Raw genomic sequence first — 15,509 nt, forward strand, 5'->3', positions numbered from 1 at the left:
CGAGGTAATTCACACCCTTCAATGCCAGCTTAATGTTTAGGTTAGTGGGAATCACAGAGGAATTAGGGATGGAAACTTCTTTGCTGGTGGTAGAAGCGGTCTGGTGAATTTTTAGAGAGAAGAGGCCGTCGATGTTTGAATGTAGAAAATTGATCTGGCTGCAGCCTGCAGTATGGACTTGTTGGTGTGTGTAGCTCCCAGTGTTCTGACAGCGCGACGTTTTGGGGAAGCATGTGATTCAGCAGCTACCAGTGGGCTTCGTGCGGCGGAGATTTTGTGGCTGTTAGCGGAGTTGATAACAGAGGGTCGTTAAGAGAAGCCTACATGCAGTAGGCAAAGGAGTAATGTTTGCCGGCGGGGGACGTGCGGCGATTAACCTGTGCGGTAGTGAAAAGGAGTTAAAAAGAAGGAAGTGTGCGGATGCGGAAAGAATGGAATAATTGTGGTAGGCTGCCGGCTGAGTAGTTTGGTGAATGTTTGGTGTGGGTCCGGCGCTGCCGATTGGATGGTGGGGCTGCAGTGTGAGTCAGATAAAAAAAAAAAAACCAGGAGTAGGATCCAATGGGACTAACTGGCATGTATAGACGCGTGTAATGCAAAATGGCTGTTTTTGGTAGCATCTCTCGCTTACGGCCATACCTCCCTGAATGCGCCCGATCGCGTCTTATCTCGGAAGCTAAGCAGCCTAGGGTCTGGTTAGTACTTGGATGGGAGACCACCTGGGAATACCAGGTGCTGTAAGCTTTTCTCACTTTTACTTTATACAGGGGGCGCTCCACTTCACGATTAATTTAAATCTATCACTCCCCTTCCATTTTACTATTTTATATATATATATTTTTTTTTTTCTCTCATTCATAAAGGCAGCTTTTAGAAACCGTTTTACTCTAAATACTTCCTGGTAATTCTAGGTGCTGTAAGCTGTTCGTGCCTTTATTCCACCAGGGCGCGATCTTCTCACAAACTTGAAGACTGTCACTCCCCATTCACGTTTTACAACTTATTGTTAATGATAAAGAGACAGCTTTTTACACACAGTTTTAAACAAAGTACTGATATTATTCCTCTTCAACTGACCGCTTTGTTTTCTATGCAAAAACCACTTCGCCACAGAAGACTCGATATTATTGGCATAGCAAGTTCTGCTCTTCTCCTTTCAAAACTTGCTAAAAGCTGTATTTAAAAGAACAGATTGGCCGGGGTAATTCACACCCTTCAATGCCAGCTTAATGTTTAGGTTAGTGGGAATCACAGAGGAATTAGGGATGGAAACTTCTTTGCTGGTGGTAGAAGCGGTCTGGTGAATTTTTAGAGAGAAGAGGCCGTCGATGTTTGAATGTAGAAAATTGATCTGGCTGCAGCCTGCAGTATGGACTTGTTGGTGTGTGTAGCTCCCAGTGTTCTGACAGCGCGACGTTTTGGGGAAGCATGTGATTCAGCAGCTACCAGTGGGCTTCGTGCGGCGGAGATTTTGTGGCTGTTAGCGGAGTTGATAACAGAGGGTCGTTAAGAGAAGCCTACATGCAGTAGGCAAAGGAGTAATGTTTGCCGGCGGGGGACGTGCGGCGATTAACCTGTGCGGTAGTGAAAAGGAGTTAAAAAGAAGGAAGTGTGCGGATGCGGAAAGAATGGAATAATTGTGGTAGGCTGCCGGCTGAGTAGTTTGGTGAATGTTTGGTGTGGGTCCGGCGCTGCCGATTGGATGGTGGGGCTGCAGTGTGAGTCAGATAAAAAAAAAAAAACCAGGAGTAGGATCCAATGGGACTAACTGGCATGTATAGACGCGTGTAATGCAAAATGGCTGTTTTTGGTAGCATCTCTCGCTTACGGCCATACCACCCTGAACACACCCGATATCGTCTGATCTTGGAAGCTAAGCAGGGTAGGGTCTGGTTAGTACTTGGATGGGAAACCACCTGGGAATACCAGGTGCTGTAAGCTTTTCTCACTTTTACTTTATACAGGGGGCGCTCCACTTCACGATTAATTTAAATCTATCACTCCCCTTCCATTTTACTATTTTATATATATTTATATTTTTTTTCTCTCATTCATAAAGGCAGCTTTTAGAAACCGTTTTACTCTAAATACTTCCTGGTAATTCTAGGTGCTGTAAGCTGTTCGTTCCTTTATTCCACCAGGTCGCGATCTTCTCACAAACTTGAAGACTGTCACTCCCCATTCACGTTTTACAACTTATTGTTAATGATAAAGAGACAGCTTTTTACACACAGTTTTAAACAAAGTACTGATATTATTCCTCTTCAACTGACCGCTTTGTTTTCTATGCAAAAACCACTTCGCCACAGAAGACTCGATATTATTGGCATAGCAAGTTCTGCTCTTCTCCTTTCAAAACTTGCTAAAAGCTGTATTTAAAAGAACAGATTGGCCGGGGTAATTCACACCCTTCAATGCCAGCTTAATGTTTAGGTTAGTGGGAATCACAGAGGAATTAGGGATGGAAACTTCTTTGCTGGTGGTAGAAGCGGTCTGGTGAATTTTTAGAGAGAAGAGGCCGTCGATGTTTGAATGTAGAAAATTGTTCTGGCTGCAGCCTGCAGTATGGACTTGTTGGTGTGTGTAGCTCCCAGTGTTCTGACAGCGCGACGTTTTGGGGAAGCATGTGATTCAGCAGCTACCAGTGGGCTTCGTGCGGCGGAGATTTTGTGGCTGTTAGCGGAGTTGATAACAGAGGGTCGTTAAGAGAAGCCTGCATGCAGTAGGCAAAGGAGTAATGTTTGCCGGAGGGGGACGTGCGGCGATTAACCTGTGTGGTAGTGAAAAGGAGTTAAAAAGAAGGAAGTGTGCGGATGCGGAAAGAATGGAATAATTGTGGTAGGCTGCCGGCTGAGTAGTTTGGTGAATGTTTGGTGTGGGTCCGGAGCTGCCGATTGGATGGTGGTGCTGCAGTGTGAGTTAGACAAAAAAAAAAAAAACCAGGAGTAGGATCCAATGGGACTAACTGGCATGTATAGAGGCGTGAAATGCAAAAGAGCTGTTTTTGTTAGCAGCTCTCGCTAACGGCCATACCACCCTGAACACGCCTGATCTCGTCTGATCTCAGAAGCTAAGCGGGGTAGTGTCTGGTTAGTACTTGGATGGGAGACTGCCTGGGAATACCATGTGCTGTAAGCTTTTCTCACTTTTACTTTATACAGGGGGCACTCCACTTCACGATTAATTTAAATCTATCACTCCCCTTCCGTTTTACTATTTTATATATATATTTTTTTTCTTTCATTCATAAAGGCAGCTTTTACACACCGTTTTACTCTAAATACTGCCTGGTATTTCTAGGTGCTGTAAGCTGTTCGTGCCTTTATTCCACCAGGGCGCAATCTTCTCACAAACTTGAAGACTGTCACTCCCCATTCACGTTTTACAACTTATTGTTAATAATAAAGAGACAGCTTTTTACACACAGTTTTAAACAAAGTACTAATATAATTCCTCTTCAACTCACCGCTTTGTTTTCTATGCAAAAACGACTTCACCACAGAAGACTCGTTATTATTGGCATAGCAAGGTCTTCGCTTCTCCTCCTTTCAAAACTTGCTAAAAGCTGTATTTAAAAGAGCAGGTTGGCCGGGGTAATTCACACCCTTCAATGCCAGCTTAATGTTTAGGTTAGTGGGAATCACAGAGGAATTAGGGATGGAAACTTCTTTGCTGGTGGTAGAAGCGGTCTGGTGAATTTTTAGAGAGAAGAGGCCGTCAATGTTTGAATGTAGAAAATTGTTCTAGCTGCAGCCTGCAGTATGGACTTGTTGGTGTGTGTAGCTCCCAGTGTTCTGACAGCGCGACGTTTTGGGGAAGCATGTGATTCAGCAGCTACCAGTGGGCTTCGTGCGGCGGAGATTTTGTGGCTGTTAGCGGAGTTGATAACAGAAGGTCATTAAGAGAAGCCTGCATGCGGTAGGCAAAGGAGTAATGTTTGCCGGCGGGGGACGTGCGGCGATTAACCTGTGCGGTAGTGAAAAGGAGTTAAAGAGAAGGAAGTGTGCGGATGCGGAAAGAATGGAATAATTGTGGTAGGCTGCCGGCTGAGTAGTTTGGTGAATGTTTGGTGTGGGTCCGGTGCTGCCGATTGGATGGTGGTGCTGCAGTGTGAGTCAGATAAAAAAAAAAAAAACCAGGAGTAGGATCCAATGGGAATAACTGGCATGTATAGACGCGTGTAATGCAAAAGGGCTATTTTTGGTAGCATCTCTCGCTTACGGCCATACCTCCCTGAATGCGCCCGATCGCGTCTTATCTCGGAAGCTAAGCAGGCTAGGGTCTGGTTAGTACTTGGATGGGAGACCACCTGGGAATACCAGGTGCTGTAAGCTTTTCTCACTTTTACTTTATACAGGGGGCGCTCCACTTCACGATTAATTTAAATCTATCACTCCCCTTCCATTTTACTATTTTATATATATATATTTTTTTTTTTCTCTCATTCATAAAGGCAGCTTTTAGAAACCGTTTTACTCTAAATACTTCCTGGTAATTCTAGGTGCTGTAAGCTGTTCGTGCCTTTATTCCACCAGGGCGCGATCTTCTCACAAACTTGAAGACTGTCACTCCCCATTCACGTTTTACAACTTATTGTTCATGATAAAGAGACAGCTTTTTACACACAGTTTTAAACAAAGTACTGATATTATTCCTCTTCAACTGACCGCTTTGTTTTCTATGCAAAAACCACTTCGCCACAGAAGACTCGATATTATTGGCATAGCAAGTTCTGCTCTTCTCCTTTCAAAACTTGCTAAAAGCTGTATTTAAAAGAACAGATTGGCCGAGGTAATTCACACCCTTCAATGCCAGCTTAATGTTTAGGTTAGTGGGAATCACAGAGGAATTAGGGATGGAAACTTCTTTGCTGGTGGTAGAAGCGGTCTGGTGAATTTTTAGAGAGAAGAGGCCGTCGATGTTTGAATGTAGAAAATTGATCTGGCTGCAGCCTGCAGTATGGACTTGTTGGTGTGTGTAGCTCCCAGTGTTCTGACAGCGCGACGTTTTGGGGAAGCATGTGATTCAGCAGCTACCAGTGGGCTTCGTGCGGCGGAGATTTTGTGGCTGTTAGCGGAGTTGATAACAGAGGGTCGTTAAGAGAAGCCTACATGCAGTAGGCAAAGGAGTAATGTTTGCCGGCGGGGGACGTGCGGCGATTAACCTGTGCGGTAGTGAAAAGGAGTTAAAAAGAAGGAAGTGTGCGGATGCGGAAAGAATGGAATAATTGTGGTAGGCTGCCGGCTGAGTAGTTTGGTGAATGTTTGGTGTGGGTCCGGCGCTGCCGATTGGATGGTGGGGCTGCAGTGTGAGTCAGATAAAAAAAAAAAAACCAGGAGTAGGATCCAATGGGACTAACTGGCATGTATAGACGCGTGTAATGCAAAATGGCTGTTTTTGGTAGCATCTCTTGCTTACGGCCATACCTCCCTGAATGCGCCCGATCGCGTCTTATCTCGGAAGCTAAGCAGGCTAGGGTCTGGTTAGTACTTGGATGGGAGACCACCTGGGAATACCAGGTGCTGTAAGCTTTTCTCACTTTTACTTTATACAGGGGGCGCTCCACTTCACGATTAATTTAAATCTATCACTCCCCTTCCATTTTACTATTTTATATATATATATTTTTTTTTTTCTCTCATTCATAAAGGCAGCTTTTAGAAACCGTTTTACTCTAAATACTTCCTGGTAATTCTAGGTGCTGTAAGCTGTTCGTGCCTTTATTCCACCAGGGCGCGATCTTCTCACAAACTTGAAGACTGTCACTCCCCATTCACGTTTTACAACTTATTGTTAATGATAAAGAGACAGCTTTTTACACACAGTTTTAAACAAAGTACTGATATTATTCCTCTTCAACTGACCGCTTTGTTTTCTATGCAAAAACCACTTCGCCACAGAAGACTCGATATTATTGGCATAGCAAGTTCTGCTCTTCTCCTTTCAAAACTTGCTAAAAGCTGTATTTAAAAGAACAGATTGGCCGGGGTAATTCACACCCTTCAATGCCAGCTTAATGTTTAGGTTAGTGGGAATCACAGAGGAATTAGGGATGGAAACTTCTTTGCTGGTGGTAGAAGCGGTCTGGTGAATTTTTAGAGAGAAGAGGCCGTCGATGTTTGAATGTAGAAAATTGATCTGGCTGCAGCCTGCAGTATGGACTTGTTGGTGTGTGTAGCTCCCAGTGTTCTGACAGCGCGACGTTTTGGGGAAGCATGTGATTCAGCAGCTACCAGTGGGCTTCGTGCGGCGGAGATTTTGTGGCTGTTAGCGGAGTTGATAACAGAGGGTCGTTAAGAGAAGCCTACATGCAGTAGGCAAAGGAGTAATGTTTGCCGGCGGGGGACGTGCGGCGATTAACCTGTGCGGTAGTGAAAAGGAGTTAAAAAGAAGGAAGTGTGCGGATGCGGAAAGAATGGAATAATTGTGGTAGGCTGCCGGCTGAGTAGTTTGGTGAATGTTTGGTGTGGGTCCGGCGCTGCCGATTGGATGGTGGGGCTGCAGTGTGAGTCAGATAAAAAAAAAAAAACCAGGAGTAGGATCCAATGGGACTAACTGGCATGTATAGACGCGTGTAATGCAAAATGGCTGTTTTTGGTAGCATCTCTCGCTTACGGCCATACCACCCTGAACACACCCGATATCGTCTGATCTTGGAAGCTAAGCAGGGTAGGGTCTGGTTAGTACTTGGATGGGAAACCACCTGGGAATACCAGGTGCTGTAAGCTTTTCTCACTTTTACTTTATACAGGGGGCGCTCCACTTCACGATTAATTTAAATCTATCACTCCCCTTCCATTTTACTATTTTATATATATTTATATTTTTTTTCTCTCATTCATAAAGGCAGCTTTTAGAAACCGTTTTACTCTAAATACTTCCTGGTAATTCTAGGTGCTGTAAGCTGTTCGTTCCTTTATTCCACCAGGTCGCGATCTTCTCACAAACTTGAAGACTGTCACTCCCCATTCACGTTTTACAACTTATTGTTAATGATAAAGAGACAGCTTTTTACACACAGTTTTAAACAAAGTACTGATATTATTCCTCTTCAACTGACCGCTTTGTTTTCTATGCAAAAACCACTTCGCCACAGAAGACTCGATATTATTGGCATAGCAAGTTCTGCTCTTCTCCTTTCAAAACTTGCTAAAAGCTGTATTTAAAAGAACAGATTGGCCGGGGTAATTCACACCCTTCAATGCCAGCTTAATGTTTAGGTTAGTGGGAATCACAGAGGAATTAGGGATGGAAACTTCTTTGCTGGTGGTAGAAGCGGTCTGGTGAATTTTTAGAGAGAAGAGGCCGTCGATGTTTGAATGTAGAAAATTGTTCTGGCTGCAGCCTGCAGTATGGACTTGTTGGTGTGTGTAGCTCCCAGTGTTCTGACAGCGCGACGTTTTGGGGAAGCATGTGATTCAGCAGCTACCAGTGGGCTTCGTGCGGCGGAGATTTTGTGGCTGTTAGCGGAGTTGATAACAGAGGGTCGTTAAGAGAAGCCTGCATGCAGTAGGCAAAGGAGTAATGTTTGCCGGAGGGGGACGTGCGGCGATTAACCTGTGTGGTAGTGAAAAGGAGTTAAAAAGAAGGAAGTGTGCGGATGCGGAAAGAATGGAATAATTGTGGTAGGCTGCCGGCTGAGTAGTTTGGTGAATGTTTGGTGTGGGTCCGGAGCTGCCGATTGGATGGTGGTGCTGCAGTGTGAGTTAGACAAAAAAAAAAAAAACCAGGAGTAGGATCCAATGGGACTAACTGGCATGTATAGACGCGTGTAATGCAAAAGGGCTGGTTTTGGTAGCATCTCTCGCTTACGGCCATACCACCCTGAACACGCCCGATCTCCTCTGATCTTGGAAGCTAAGCAGGTTAGGGTCTGGTTAGTACTTGGATGGGAGACCACCTGGGAATACCAGGTGCTATAAGCTTTTCTCACTTTTACTTTATACAGGGGGCGCTCCACTTCACGATTAATTTAAATCTATCACTCCCCTTCCATTTTACTATTTTATATATATATATATTTTTTTTTTTCTCTCATTCATAAAGGCAGCTTTTAGAAACCGTTTTACTCTAAATACTTCCTGGTAATTCTAGGTGCTGTAAGCTGTTCGTGCCTTTATTCCACCAGGGCGCGATCTTCTCACAAACTTGAAGACTGTCACTCCCCATTCACGTTTTACAACTTATTGTTAATGATAAAGAGACAGCTTTTTACACACAGTTTTAAACAAAGTACTGATATTATTCCTCTTCAACTGACCGCTTTGTTTTCTATGCAAAAACCACTTCGCCACAGAAGACTCGATATTATTGGCATAGCAAGTTCTGCTCTTCTCCTTTCAAAACTTGCTAAAAGCTGTATTTAAAAGAACAGATTGGCCGGGGTAATTCACACCCTTCAATGCCAGCTTAATGTTTAGGTTAGTGGGAATCACAGAGGAATTAGGGATGGAAACTTCTTTGCTGGTGGTAGAAGCGGTCTGGTGAATTTTTAGAGAGAAGAGGCCGTCGATGTTTGAATGTAGAAAATTGTTCTGGCTGCAGCCTGCAGTATGGACTTGTTGGTGTGTGTAGCTCCCAGTGTTCTGACAGCGCGACGTTTTGGGGAAGCATGTGATTCAGCAGCTACCAGTGGGCTTCGTGCGGCGGAGATTTTGTGGCTGTTAGCGGAGTTGATAAGAGAGGGTCGTTAAGAGAAGCCTGCATGCAGTAGGCAAAGGAGTAATGTTTGCCGGCGGGGGACGTGCGGCGATTAACCTGTGCGGTAGTGAAAAGGAGTTAAAAAGAAGGAAGTGTGCGGATGCGGAAAGAATGGAATAATTGTGGTCGGCTGCCGGCTGAGTAGTTTGGTGAATGTTTGGTGTGGGTCCGGCGCTGCCGATTGGATGGTGGTGCTGCAGTGTGAGTCAGATAAAAAAAAAAAAAAAACCAGGAGTAGGATCCAATGGGACTAACTGGCATGTATAGAGGCGTGAAATGCAAAAGAGCTGTTTTTGTTAGCAGCTCTCGCTAACGGCCATACCACCCTGAACACGCCTGATCTCGTCTGATCTCAGAAGCTAAGCGGGGTAGTGTCTGGTTAGTACTTGGATGGGAGACTGCCTGGGAATACCATGTGCTGTAAGCTTTTCTCACTTTTACTTTATACAGGGGGCACTCCACTTCACGATTAATTTAAATCTATCACTCCCCTTCCGTTTTACTATTTTATATATATATATTTTTTCTTTCATTCATAAAGGCAGCTTTTACACACCGTTTTACTCTAAATACTGCCTGGTATTTCTAGGTGCTGTAAGCTGTTCGTGCCTTTATTCCACCAGGGCGCAATCTTCTCACAAACTTGAAGACTGTCACTCCCCATTCACGTTTTACAACTTATTGTTAATAATAAAGAGACAGCTTTTTACACACAGTTTTAAACAAAGTACTAATATAATTCCTCTTCAACTCACCGCTTTGTTTTCTATGCAAAAACGACTTCACCACAGAAGACTCGTTATTATTGGCATAGCAAGGTCTTCGCTTCTCCTCCTTTCAAAACTTGCTAAAAGCTGTATTTAAAAGAGCAGGTTGGCCGGGGTAATTCACACCCTTCAATGCCAGCTTAATGTTTAGGTTAGTGGGAATCACAGAGGAATTAGGGATGGAAACTTCTTTGCTGGTGGTAGAAGCGGTCTGGTGAATTTTTAGAGAGAAGAGGCCGTCAATGTTTGAATGTAGAAAATTGTTCTAGCTGCAGCCTGCAGTATGGACTTGTTGGTGTGTGTAGCTCCCAGTGTTCTGACAGCGCGACGTTTTGGGGAAGCATGTGATTCAGCAGCTACCAGTGGGCTTCGTGCGGCGGAGATTTTGTGGCTGTTAGCGGAGTTGATAACAGAAGGTCATTAAGAGAAGCCTGCATGCGGTAGGCAAAGGAGTAATGTTTGCCGGCGGGGGACGTGCGGCGATTAACCTGTGCGGTAGTGAAAAGGAGTTAAAGAGAAGGAAGTGTGCGGATGCGGAAAGAATGGAATAATTGTGGTAGGCTGCCGGCTGAGTAGTTTGGTGAATGTTTGGTGTGGGTCCGGTGCTGCCGATTGGATGGTGGTGCTGCAGTGTGAGTCAGATAAAAAAAAAAAAAAACCAGGAGTAGGATCCAATGGGAATAACTGGCATGTATAGACGCGTGTAATGCAAAAGGGCTATTTTTGGTAGCATCTCTCGCTTACGGCCATACCTCCCTGAATGCGCCCGATCGCGTCTTATCTCGGAAGCTAAGCAGGCTAGGGTCTGGTTAGTACTTGAATGGGAGACCACCTGGGAATACCAGGTGCTGTAAGCTTTTCTCACTTTTACTTTATACAGGGGGCGCTCCACTTCACGATTAATTTAAATCTATCACTCCCCTTCCATTTTACTATTTTATATATATATATTTTTTTTTTTTCTCTCATTCATAAAGGCAGCTTTTAGAAACCGTTTTACTCTAAATACTTCCTGGTAAGGGGGCGGCATGGTGGTGCAGTGGTTAGCACTGTCGCCTCACACCTCTGGGACCCGGGTTCGAGTCTCTGCCTGGGTCACATGTGTGCGGAGTTTGCATGTTCTCCCCATGTCGTCGTGGGGTTTCCTCCGGGTACTCCGGTTTCCCCCCACAGTCCAAAAACATGCTGAGGCTAATTGGAGTTGCTTAATTGCCCATAGGTGTGCATGTGTGAGTGAATGGTGTGTGAGTGTGCCCTGCGATGGGCTGGCCCCCCATCCTGGGTTGTTCCCTGCCTCGTGCCCATTGATTCCGGGATAGGCTCCGGACCCCCCGCGACCCAATAGGATAAGCGGTTTGGAAAATGGATGGATGGACTTCCTGGTAATTCTAGGTGCTGTAAGCTGTTCGTGCCTTTATTCCACCAGGGCGCGATCTTCTCACAAACTTGAAGACTGTCACTCCCCATTCACGTTTTACAACTTATTGTTAATGATAAAGAGACAGCTTTTTACACACAGTTTTAAACAAAGTACTGATATTATTCCTCTTCAACTGACCGCTTTGTTTTCTATGCAAAAACCACTTCGCCACAGAAGACTCGATATTATTGGCATAGCAAGTTCTGCTCTTCTCCTTTCAAAACTTGCTAAAAGCTGTATTTAAAAGAACAGATTGGCCGGGGTAATTCACACCCTTCAATGCCAGCTTAATGTTTAGGTTAGTGGGAATCACAGAGGAATTAGGGATGGAAACTTCTTTGCTGGTGGTAGAAGCGGTCTGGTGAATTTTTAGAGAGAAGAGGCCGTCGATGTTTGAATGTAGAAAATTGATCTGGCTGCAGCCTGCAGTATGGACTTGTTGGTGTGTGTAGCTCCCAGTGTTCTGACAGCGCGACGTTTTGGGGAAGCATGTGATTCAGCAGCTACCAGTGGGCTTCGTGCGGCGGAGATTTTGTGGCTGTTAGCGGAGTTGATAACAGAGGGTCGTTAAGAGAAGCCTACATGCAGTAGGCAAAGGAGTAATGTTTGCCGGCGGGGGACGTGCGGCGATTAACCTGTGCGGTAGTGAAAAGGAGTTAAAAAGAAGGAAGTGTGCGGATGCGGAAAGAATGGAATAATTGTGGTAGGCTGCCGGCTGAGTAGTTTGGTGAATGTTTGGTGTGGGTCCGGCGCTGCCGATTGGATGGTGGGGCTGCAGTGTGAGTCAGATAAAAAAAAAAAAACCAGGAGTAGGATCCAATGGGACTAACTGGCATGTATAGACGCGTGTAATGCAAAATGGCTGTTTTTGGTAGCATCTCTCGCTTACGGCCATACCACCCTGAACACACCCGATCTCGTCTGATCTTGGAAGCTAAGCAGGGTAGGGTCTGGTTAGTACTTGGATGGGAATCCACCTGGGAATACCAGGTGCTGTAAGCTTTTCTCACTTTTACTTTATACAGGGGGCGCTCCACTTCACGATTAATTTAAATCTATCACTCCCCTTCCATTTTACTATTTTATATATATTTATATTTTTTTTCTCTCATTCATAAAGGCAGCTTTTAGAAACCGTTTTACTCTAAATACTTCCTGGTAATTCTAGGTGCTGTAAGCTGTTCGTGCCTTTATTCCACCAGGTCGCGATCTTCTCACAAACTTGAAGACTGTCACTCCCCATTCACGTTTTACAACTTATTGTTAATGATAAAGAGACAGCTTTTTACACACAGTTTTAAACAAAGTACTGATATTATTCCTCTTCAACTGACCGCTTTGTTTTCTATGCAAAAACCACTTCGCCACAGAAGACTCGATATTATTGGCATAGCAAGTTCTGCTCTTCTCCTTTCAAAACTTGCTAAAAGCTGTATTTAAAAGAACAGATTGGCCGGGGTAATTCACACCCTTCAATGCGAGCTTAATGTTTAGGTTAGTGGGAATCACAGAGGAATTAGGGATGGAAACTTCTTTGCTGGTGGTAGAAGCGGTCTGGTGAATTTTTAGAGAGAAGAGGCCGTCGATGTTTGAATGTAGAAAATTGTTCTGGCTGCAGCCTGCAGTATGGACTTGTTGGTGTGTGTAGCTCCCAGTGTTCTGACAGCGCGACGTTTTGGGGAAGCATGTGATTCAGCAGCTACCAGTGGGCTTCGTGCGGCGGAGATTTTGTGGCTGTTAGCGGAGTTGATAACAGAGAGTCGTTAAGAGAAGCCTGCATGCAGTAGGCAAAGGAGTAATGTTTGCCGGCGGGGGACGTGCGGCGATTAACCTGTGTGGTAGTGAAAAGGAGTTAAAAAGAAGGAAGTGTGCGGATGCGGAAAGAATGGAATAATTGTGGTAGGCTGCCGGCTGAGTAGTTTGGTGAATGTTTGGTGTGGGTCCGGCGCTGCCGATTGGATGGTGGTGCTGCAGTGTGAGTTAGACAAAAAAAAAAAAAACCAGGAGTAGGATCCAATGGGACTAACTGGCATGTATAGACGCGTGTAATGCAAAAGGGCTGTTTTTGGTAGCATCTCTCGCTTGCGGCCATACCACCCTGAACACGCCCGATCTCGTCTGATCTCGGAAGCCAAGCAGGGTATGGTCTGGTTAGTACTTGGATGGGAGACCTCCTGGGAATACCAGGTGCTATAAGCTTTTCTCACTTTTACTTTTATACAGGGGGCGCTCCACTTCACGATTAATTTAAATCTATCTCTCCCCTTCCATTTTACTATTTTATATATATATATTTTTTTTCTCTCATTCATAAAGGCAGCTTTTAGAAACCGTTTTACTCTAAATACTTCCTGGTAATTCTAGGTGCTGTAAGCTGTTCGTGCCTTTATTCCACCAGGGCGCGATCTTCTCACAATCTTGAAGACTGTCACTCCCCATTCACGTTTTACAACTTATTGTTAATGATAAAGAGACAGCTTTTTACACACAGTTTTAAACAAAGTACTGATATTATTCCTCTTCAACTGACCGCTTTGTTTTCTATGCAAAAACCACTTCGCCACAGAAGACTCGATATTATTGGCATAGCAAGTTCTGCTCTTCTCCTTTCAAAACTTGCTAAAAGCTGTATTTAAAAGAACAGATTGGCCGGGGTAATTCACACCCTTCAATGCCAGCTTAATGTTTAGGTTAGTGGGAATCACAGAGGAATTAGGGATGGAAACTTCTTTGCTGGTGGTAGAAGCGGTCTGGTGAATTTTTAGAGAGAAGAGGCCGTCGATGTTTGAATGTAGAAAATTGTTCTGGCTGCAGCCTGCAGTATGGACTTGTTGGTGTGTGTAGCTCCCAGTGTTCTGACAGCGCGACGTTTTGGGGAAGCATGTGATTCAGCAGCTACCAGTGGGCTTCGTGCGGCGGAGATTTTGTGGCTGTTAGCAGAGTTGATAACAGAGGGTCGTTAAGAGAAGCCTACATGCAGTAGGCAAAGGAGTAATGTTTGCCGGCGGGGGACGTGCGGCGATTAACCTGTGCGGTAGTGAAAAGGAGTTAAAAAGAAGGAAGTGTGCGGATGCGGAAAGAATGGAATAATTGTGGTAGGCTGCCGGCTGAGTGGTTTGGTGAATGTTTGGTGTGGGTCCGGCGCTGCCGATTGGATGGTGGGGCTGCAGTGTGAGTCAGATAAAAAAAAAAAACCAGGAGTAGGATCCAATGGGACTAACTGGCATGTATAGACGCGTGTAATGCAAAAGGGCTGGTTTTGGTAGCATCTCTCGCTTACGGCCATACCACCCTGAACACGCCCGATCTCCTCTGATCTTGGAAACTAAGCAGGTTAGGGTCTGGTTAGTACTTGGATGGGAGACCACCTGGGAATACCAGGTGCTGTAAGCTTTTCTCACTTTTACTTTATACAGGGGGCGCTCCACTTCACGATTAATTTAAATCTATCACTCCCCTTCCATTTTACTATTTTATATATATATTTTTTTTTTTTTTTCTCATTCATAAAGGCAGCTTTTAGAAACCGTTTTACTCTAAATACTTCCTGGTAATTCTAGGTGCTGTAAGCTGTTCGTGCCTTTATTCCACCAGGGCGCGATCTTCTCACAAACTTGAAGACTGTCACTCCCCATTCACGTTTTACAACTTATTGTTAATGATAAAGAGACAGCTTTTTACACACAGTTTTAAACAAAGTACTGATATTATTCCTCTTCAACTGACCGCTTTGTTTTCTATGCAAAAACCACTTCGCCACAGAAGACTCGATATTATTGGCATAGCAAGTTCTGCTCTTCTCCTTTCAAAACTTGCTAAAAGCTGTATTTAAAAGAACAGATTGGCCGGGGTAATTCACACCCTTCAATGCCAGCTTAATGTTTAGGTTAGTGGGAATCACAGAGGAATTAGGGATGGAAACTTCTTTGCTGGTGGTAGAAGCGGTCTGGTGAATTTTTAGAGAGAAGAGGCCGTCGATGTTTGAATGTAGAAAATTGTTCTGGCTGCAGCCTGCAGTATGGACTTGTTGGTGTGTGTAGCTCCCAGTGTTCTGACAGCGCGACGTTTTGGGGAAGCATGTGATTCAGCAGCTACCAGTGGGCTTCGTGCGGCGGAGATTTTGTGGCTGTTAGCGGAGTTGATAAGAGAGGGTCGTTAAGAGAAGCCTGCATGCAGTAGGCAACGGAGTAATGTTTGCCGGCGGGGGACGTGCGGCGATTAACCTGTGCGGTAGTGAAAAGGAGTTAAAAAGAAGGAAGTGTGCGGATGCGGAAAGAATGGAATAATTGTGGTCGGCTGCCGGCTGAGTAGTTTGGTGAATGTTTGGTGTGGGTCCGGCGCTGCCGATTGGATGGTGGTGCTGCAGTGTGAGTTAGACAAAAAAAAAAAAAACCAGGAGTAGGATCCAATGGGACTAACTGGCATGTATAGACGCGTGTAATGCAAAAGGGCTGTTTTTGGTAGCATCTCTCGCTTGCGGCCATACCACCCTGAACACGCCCGATCTCGTCTGATCTCGGAAGCCAAGCAGGGTATGGTCTGGTTAGTACTTGGATGGGAGACCTCCTGGGAATACCAGGTGCTATAAGCTTTTCTCACTTTTACTTTATACAGGGGGCGCT

General features: G+C 44.9%; 10 non-coding genes and 3 pseudogenes across 10 annotated transcripts; all 13 read left to right on the forward strand.

Moving 5' to 3' along the window:
• The first annotated feature begins 625 nt into the window (after window positions 1-625).
• Window positions 626-744, forward strand: LOC125731470 (5S ribosomal RNA; annotated as a pseudogene).
• A 1,078-nt stretch (window positions 745-1,822) lies between these two features.
• Window positions 1,823-1,941, forward strand: LOC125736288 (5S ribosomal RNA). The gene has a single exon (XR_007395570.1). It is a non-coding gene; the product is annotated as a 5S ribosomal RNA (ribosomal RNA).
• Window positions 1,942-3,019: 1,078 nt separating this feature from the next.
• Window positions 3,020-3,138, forward strand: LOC125731445 (5S ribosomal RNA; annotated as a pseudogene).
• A 1,077-nt stretch (window positions 3,139-4,215) lies between these two features.
• LOC125729797 (5S ribosomal RNA) lies at window positions 4,216-4,334 on the forward strand. The gene has a single exon (XR_007390211.1). It is a non-coding gene; the product is annotated as a 5S ribosomal RNA (ribosomal RNA).
• Window positions 4,335-5,412: 1,078 nt separating this feature from the next.
• On the forward strand, window positions 5,413-5,531 carry LOC125729808 (5S ribosomal RNA). Its single transcript, XR_007390217.1, has one exon. It is a non-coding gene; the product is annotated as a 5S ribosomal RNA (ribosomal RNA).
• Window positions 5,532-6,609: 1,078 nt separating this feature from the next.
• On the forward strand, window positions 6,610-6,728 carry LOC125736289 (5S ribosomal RNA). The gene has a single exon (XR_007395571.1). It is a non-coding gene; the product is annotated as a 5S ribosomal RNA (ribosomal RNA).
• Window positions 6,729-7,806: 1,078 nt separating this feature from the next.
• LOC125730771 (5S ribosomal RNA) lies at window positions 7,807-7,925 on the forward strand. The gene has a single exon (XR_007391062.1). It is a non-coding gene; the product is annotated as a 5S ribosomal RNA (ribosomal RNA).
• A 1,083-nt stretch (window positions 7,926-9,008) lies between these two features.
• On the forward strand, window positions 9,009-9,127 carry LOC125731446 (5S ribosomal RNA; annotated as a pseudogene).
• A 1,078-nt stretch (window positions 9,128-10,205) lies between these two features.
• On the forward strand, window positions 10,206-10,324 carry LOC125731020 (5S ribosomal RNA). Its single transcript, XR_007391310.1, has one exon. It is a non-coding gene; the product is annotated as a 5S ribosomal RNA (ribosomal RNA).
• A 1,446-nt stretch (window positions 10,325-11,770) lies between these two features.
• On the forward strand, window positions 11,771-11,889 carry LOC125734565 (5S ribosomal RNA). The gene has a single exon (XR_007393872.1). It is a non-coding gene; the product is annotated as a 5S ribosomal RNA (ribosomal RNA).
• Window positions 11,890-12,967: 1,078 nt separating this feature from the next.
• Window positions 12,968-13,086, forward strand: LOC125737287 (5S ribosomal RNA). The gene has a single exon (XR_007396553.1). It is a non-coding gene; the product is annotated as a 5S ribosomal RNA (ribosomal RNA).
• Window positions 13,087-14,161: 1,075 nt separating this feature from the next.
• On the forward strand, window positions 14,162-14,280 carry LOC125730901 (5S ribosomal RNA). The gene has a single exon (XR_007391193.1). It is a non-coding gene; the product is annotated as a 5S ribosomal RNA (ribosomal RNA).
• Window positions 14,281-15,359: 1,079 nt separating this feature from the next.
• LOC125737288 (5S ribosomal RNA) lies at window positions 15,360-15,478 on the forward strand. Its single transcript, XR_007396554.1, has one exon. It is a non-coding gene; the product is annotated as a 5S ribosomal RNA (ribosomal RNA).
• Window positions 15,479-15,509: the final 31 nt, after the last annotated feature.

Source organism: Brienomyrus brachyistius, chromosome 2 (genome assembly GCF_023856365.1).
Source record: "Brienomyrus brachyistius isolate T26 chromosome 2, BBRACH_0.4, whole genome shotgun sequence".
Taxonomy (NCBI): domain Eukaryota; kingdom Metazoa; phylum Chordata; class Actinopteri; order Osteoglossiformes; family Mormyridae; genus Brienomyrus; species Brienomyrus brachyistius.